General features: G+C 42.8%; 1 protein-coding gene across 6 annotated transcripts in view; it reads left to right on the top strand.

Moving 5' to 3' along the window:
• Positions 1-485: 485 nt before the first annotated feature.
• MYO6 (myosin VI) overlaps positions 486-6,000 on the top strand; it is a 146,762-nt gene continuing 141,247 nt past the window's right edge. For 4 of the 6 annotated variants that reach the window (XM_070418215.1, XM_070418214.1, XM_070418212.1 and 1 more), the window contains exon 1: positions 486-668. The gene's annotated coding sequence lies outside the window, so the exon portion shown is untranslated. The remainder of the gene's footprint in view (positions 669-6,000) is intronic. The other 2 variants (XM_070418217.1, XM_070418216.1) reach the window with 1 other exon arrangement.

The raw sequence follows: 6,000 nt of genomic DNA, 5'->3' as shown, positions 1-6,000 counted from the left end.
GCCCCAGCCCCTTGCAGTGCAGCCGAGGGAGCCGCGGCTCTGTCCTCGGCGACAGCACCTCCTCGCTGCGGCCCGCACCACTCGGGGTGCTCGCCCCTCGATGGCCAGCGCTCTCCCCCGAACACCTTCTGCACAGTCTCCGTCTCCGGCGCAGAGGACTCGCCCTGCAGGGCTGCAAACCTAACAGCTGAGCAGGCCCTTTCGCGGGGGCGGGACCAGGATTCAGCTAGGCCCGCGGCGGCCCCTCCCCGCGCCGCCGCGCCCACACCGAGCCCGAGGCGGTGGCCGCGGAGCTGGGCGAGCGGAGGGGCGGGGCGGCGGGGCGGCCCCGGGCGCCGAGCGCCCCCTCCCGGAACGCGGCCCTGCGCCCCCGCGCGCGCGGCCGTCCCGCCCCGGCCCGCGGCGCCCCCGCCCCCTCGGGCGCTCCGTAGCCGTGACGTGCGCGCGGCGGGGCCGGGGACTCGGTGGGGCGCCGGCTGGCGGGCGGAGAAGGACCGGGATCTGTCCGAGCAGGAAGCGAGGAGCCGCCCGGTCGCCGCCTCCGCCCCGTCCTGGGCTGGTCCGCGTCACCGGCCTCTCCGCTCCCCTCCTCACCTCCCGGCCCGCCCTCCAGCCTCCGCGGCGACAGGCAGCCCCGCCAGCGCGCACCTGCCTCCGTGTCCGCACAGGTGAGTGTCCCGGAGCCCGGCCCCTCGCGCCCCCCGTCCTGCTTGGAGGCCTCGCTGAGGCCGCCCAGGTGGCCCACGGCGCGGTTCCCCTCCGGGGACTCCCATAGGTGAAGCAGGTGATGGGTGGGCCCGGGCGGCGGCGGCTCGCGGGGCGCACGGCCGGCTCTCACTTCCAGCCGCCGGGAGAGTCTCCTTTCACGGGGTGATCATCACCCGGATACCTTGGTGCGTCGTCTCTGGCTCCAGGTAGGAGCGGAGCACTCAGGTGTCCGACTCTGACTCTCCGTGATAGTTTTCTCTTTCGTAAACAAGTTTAAAATGCGGGGCAGGAATAATGTCGTTTGTCCTGGGGTGTGAGGATCAGCTGACTAATAGTTTAATCATGTAGCAGATCAGGCTGGGACGGTCTCCGTCTGTATGTTCAGTCTTTAGGTGGACCAGTCCTTTGAGTATGTTAATTTGTAGGTTGCCTAACAATAGCTTTTTAACATTTGTTAATTGACAAAACTCCGTAAAACAATGGAAATGCTCAAATCTGGGATTTTTGGAATAGGAAGTAACTTTTATTTCTGGAGCACCTGTCTCAGGAATATGTGCATTCAGTTTCAGAAGCACGTTACATTGTACCTGGCGTGAAGTGTGGGGTGAAGTGCTTCAGGGAGAGCCTACAGGTATGAGCGAGGAGCTTAACAGACTGGTGTACGTGCTCAAGTCTCATATAACATGCTGCTATGCTCTGGGGGTGTAGATGCAGAATATTTAAACAGTCAGGGTTTGAGAGTTTAAGAAATTCACGTTCTTAAGATTTAGCTGACACCATTCACACCATAAAATGTGAATCTTGAACTTGGGCTGGTAATGGTCATGGTACAAAGGTTGGCAGCAAAATGGCATTTCTGTACAAATTAACTAAACTTCATAGAGGTCTTGGGTTGTGGTTTTCAAATTGGAAATTGTTTAGTGAAAAAAAATGACCTTGGTGTCTTTTATCATTCACTTTAGAAACACCACAAATTGAGCTATAGCCAGAGCATGAAACAATGCAACTCTTCAAAATAACTCATTGACTTTTAAATATCCAGCTCATTTGGGAGCATTTTCAGTTGCGCGGGAATTATGTGCACAGTGGTAAACAGAAGTCATTTTAGTCTTACGCAGATTTGCCTGTTGCGTTTGTATGTTCTATGTGACACGCCATTTATTGTTCTTCCAGCTTTTTAAGTTACATTTTTGTGTGCAAAAACTAATTTTAAAAGGGAGTTACAAAAGTGATGAATGACTTTAAGAAAAGATAATCATGATTAAAAACTCTATATAATATATATAACAAATATATTTTTCATGAGTGTGTACAAATACAAGTGAGAAAAATGTAATAAGATATTGCAATATTTAATGTAAATTTATGAGGTATTTAAAACAAGATCATAAATCATAACCCATGGGGCTTATCTGAAATGGATTTTTTCATCTGTTTATGTTTATGTGATCAAGTTTTAAAATAACAGTGGCCAGGAAATCTGAGAGAGGCTGAAGGCTCTTTTCTCATCCTGTTGTGACTTTGCCTGGAGACTGTGGTGGATCATGTAGCCCATTGTTTAGACAACTGGGCTGTCTCCGGGTTCTAAAATACAACTTTCTTCAGAAAGTTTTAGAACTTTTGACCGTGGGAGCACCTGAAACATTGTTGAAAAAATTTACCAGTTGTCCCTATATAATGATAATCGAATCTTCATCGTTGATATGTAAAAGGTCAGTTTTTAAAAGATTTCCAGCCTTTGTGAAATTTTCACTTCTCTATGTTAAAACATTTTAAGTAAAAGATTGAAAAAAGCATTGCAACTTTAGTACATTTCAGACAAGTTCATTGTGATCCCCCTTAATGAGATACCTCATAATTTGTGAACTGGCCCTTTAAGACTGTTGTCACCCATTTATTAGGCATCTGCCATAAGCAGAGCACTAACTGAGGGACTTGATGTACAAAAGAATTCAAGGTTGGTGGTCTTGTCCTTTTACACATGAGAAGTTTAGGCTTGTCTCTAAATACTAAATATTTGCTCAAGGTCATGTAGCTCCAGAAGGACAAAGGCTGGATTCACACCCAAGTCTCGAAACCCCTGTCCTTTTAGACAGACCTGGTTGCCTTGATCTCAGTTCATTTGGTAGACTGTTCAAATAAACCTGCAGAACTGACACTGTGTTAAAGAGTGTGGCTTGAGGGTTGAAGAAGGCACACAGGAGTGACGATGAGATAGGCCAGGAATGTGGTTCTGGAACTAATTTTGAATTCATGCATCTGTTTCTTAATTCTTAAGATGACAGCTTTGAACAGTAATATGATGTTGCTTTATCATTTCTGGTGTAAATTCCAGAATATTATACCTTTTGTGCACTTTTTATTTTGATGGGTTTATAGGAACTAGAATTAGGTTGTAATGTAACACTGGTTTTTATTGTAGCTAAAATGAATAGTATAATGTTACTGCTTAGGAGAGAACTTAAAAATTTTCCTCAAATTAGACAGATTGTTACCTGTACATGCAGTAGCTGTCCTTTAAATGTTGTATAACTCTCTAATCCTGGTGGGGGGGGTTGAGGGGGGAAAGACTTGCTTTCAGAGTATGATTAAATTGTCAACTGTACTATTTAGACAGGTTTTTTTTTTCTTTAAATTTGCCTTTTAATTTAGATATGGCTCATGTTTATTTCAGAAATGTCCCTTGAACTATAATAACATAATGAGCACACAAAGTTCATCTTTTATAACAAAGTAGGCGTCATTTCAGCGGTAGAATGTAATTAGATAAATGATAGGAAGAAAAATGATAAGAAGGCTGAGTTGCGTGACTACTTTTACAGGTGTTTCATTATTTGGTTTGAACTATTAAGAATTTTACATCTTGAGGATACTCCACCATATCTCAATATCGCAAGGATACTCAACTGTAAATACAAAACCATCATCCAAGGGCTTAATATAAATTATTAATGGATGATCTGTAATACACCTGTGTGTGTGTGTGTGTGTGTGTGTGTATCTCTGCAGGTGTAGATAATCAAGAACTAACTAAATTTAAATACGCAGAGACATAAAAAAAAAGATGAATAGAAACATTTAAAATCTGAAGATGTTTATATTAAAGGTTAACATACCTTTGTTTGGTGTTTTATTGTTTTGGAAATTAGTTTATGTGTATTTGGTCCTTAAAACAACTTGATGAAGTAGATGTGGTAAACTTATTCCTATACTGAAGATGAGTAAATGGAGACAGAAATTAAGTACCTGTTCAAGGTCACATATGTGGCTGCTTAGAAGCATAGCTGAGAATGGAACTTCTCTCTGTGTATTCCGTAGTGATCTCTCTTCCCCCAGTTCTCCATCTCTTCGATGTTAGTTATGGTTAATCTCTTAGCAGTGCTTATTTCATTTTATGGCTTTAATTCAGATGGTCACTGAAATGCTCATTGTTAAATACTCATTGTTAAATAGTTTGTTTTTAAAGTAAGGTAGAATGATGAGGGTGATGTATCATGGAACCACTTTAACATTAACTTTTCTAGTTGAAGAGTTTTTAAAGAAAATTCAACAATTAGTTAAAAAGAAAGAAGAAAAATGTTCTGAGGGAATTTTGAAAATAACTTACAAGTTATTGGCACATTGTTCTTGATCTGATGATTATACTTGTTTTTTGTAATAATGAGCTAAGGTGTGTCTTCATTGGTACCTTGATACCTTCATTCATTTAACAAATATTTGAGTATTTACCATGGGCCAGGCATTGTTCAAAGTGCTGATGATGCAGTGATAAATTAAGACCAAGTCCCTGTACCATGTGACATTTTATTATTGTTTTGAATTAAGGTAATTATAGACTCTATACTAGTATGTAATCCACAGGGCTGACTCTAAAGTTGGGAAATAGACACTTGTCAAAGTGGTACAATTTCAGGGCTACTAAAAGACTCATTTGCTCTAAAATACTCTACTCCTGTCATTCAGTCCACTGAGTTACACACTGTTACCAGTGTACTCCTGAAAATAAGATATGTTCTATCTTTTATCACAGTCCCAGGACACAGAGCTGTGAGAAAATAAATCAGACCTTGTACTGACTGATATGTTGAATTTTGTAAGAGAGGTGGTTGGCAAAGTAGAATTTTAATAGCAGTTATTGTTTATTGAGCTCTTGCTCAGGTCCTATGTCAAACAAGTACTTTAACTCATTAGCTCACTGTGTCATTTCAGTGCACTTAGCTTTAGGACCCTCATTTTACAGATTAGGAGACCGTAGCGCAGAGATGTTAAATTTGCTCAAGCCCAAAGCTCATACTTGGAGCTGGATTTTGGATCCTTTGTAGTACTTGGCATGTGGTAGGTACTCCTGTGGAAAGAGTGCTGGTATACATACAGACTTGTGCCGTGTGGTGGCACACCATGTAGGTGGCACACCTTGGTGAGGGAGGGATGGGTGGGGAGAGTCAAGAGAGCTTGTTGGGTGAGTGGTTGGAGTTGGGGAGGGACAGGGAGGGTTATTGTTTTGCTTGGCCCTCAGGCTTAATCCTCCTTAAATGCACAAATGCTTGGTTGTCCAGCTCCTGGGTAAGAGGACAGGCAGACCTGAGGTGATCCTGGTTTTGCCACTCATTACCATTGGTCAGGTTACTTCGTTTCTCTGGGCTTTCGTTTTCTCATTTGTAAAATGGAGGCAACAATGCTACCTAACTGGTGTAGTTCTTGTGAGCACTGAACTAGCTGATATTACATGTAAAGCACGTATCATACTGGCATTATTATTGTTACTGTGGTTTGGTTATTATCTTTTTTTCTTTTGGACAATGTTTAATGTGGAATGTGAATTCAAAAGAAAAAAAGCAATATATTGGAAGTTTGGGTGGAATCTTGAAGTTGGCCAGTTTTAAATAGTTCTGAAATTTAGGTGTGCATCAGAAATACCTGGGGGACTACTGAAAACACGTATCAGAGAGGTGTGGGTGGGGCCTGGCGTTAGCATTTTAACAAGCTCCTAAGTTGATTTATTTGCCTATCAAAATTTGAGAACTGTTGGTTTAAACGTTTTTTTTTCATCCTGTACTTAGAGAGGGCTTCAACAATAACAACAACAAAATTACTTGGATTAACCCGGTAGATGAAAGGGAAATATCAGTTACCAGAATCTCTTCATTGATTTTTTTTTAAAGCTTATTTCAGCCTTATTGCATTTATCTTGAGAGAACAATGCAGTGTGAAATTACACGCCTAAATTTAATTGTGATGAATATTTCAGCTTATTAACCAGCTTCATGTGGAAGTAAGCTAGTTATATTTAAT

The sequence above is a fragment of the Myotis yumanensis genome, unplaced genomic scaffold, assembly GCF_028538775.1.
Source record: "Myotis yumanensis isolate MYYU_CA2020_CCGP unplaced genomic scaffold, mMyoYum1.0.hap1 SCAF_6, whole genome shotgun sequence".
In the NCBI taxonomy this organism is placed as follows: domain Eukaryota; kingdom Metazoa; phylum Chordata; class Mammalia; order Chiroptera; family Vespertilionidae; genus Myotis; species Myotis yumanensis.
This window is presented reverse-complemented; position numbering and strand designations above follow the sequence as displayed.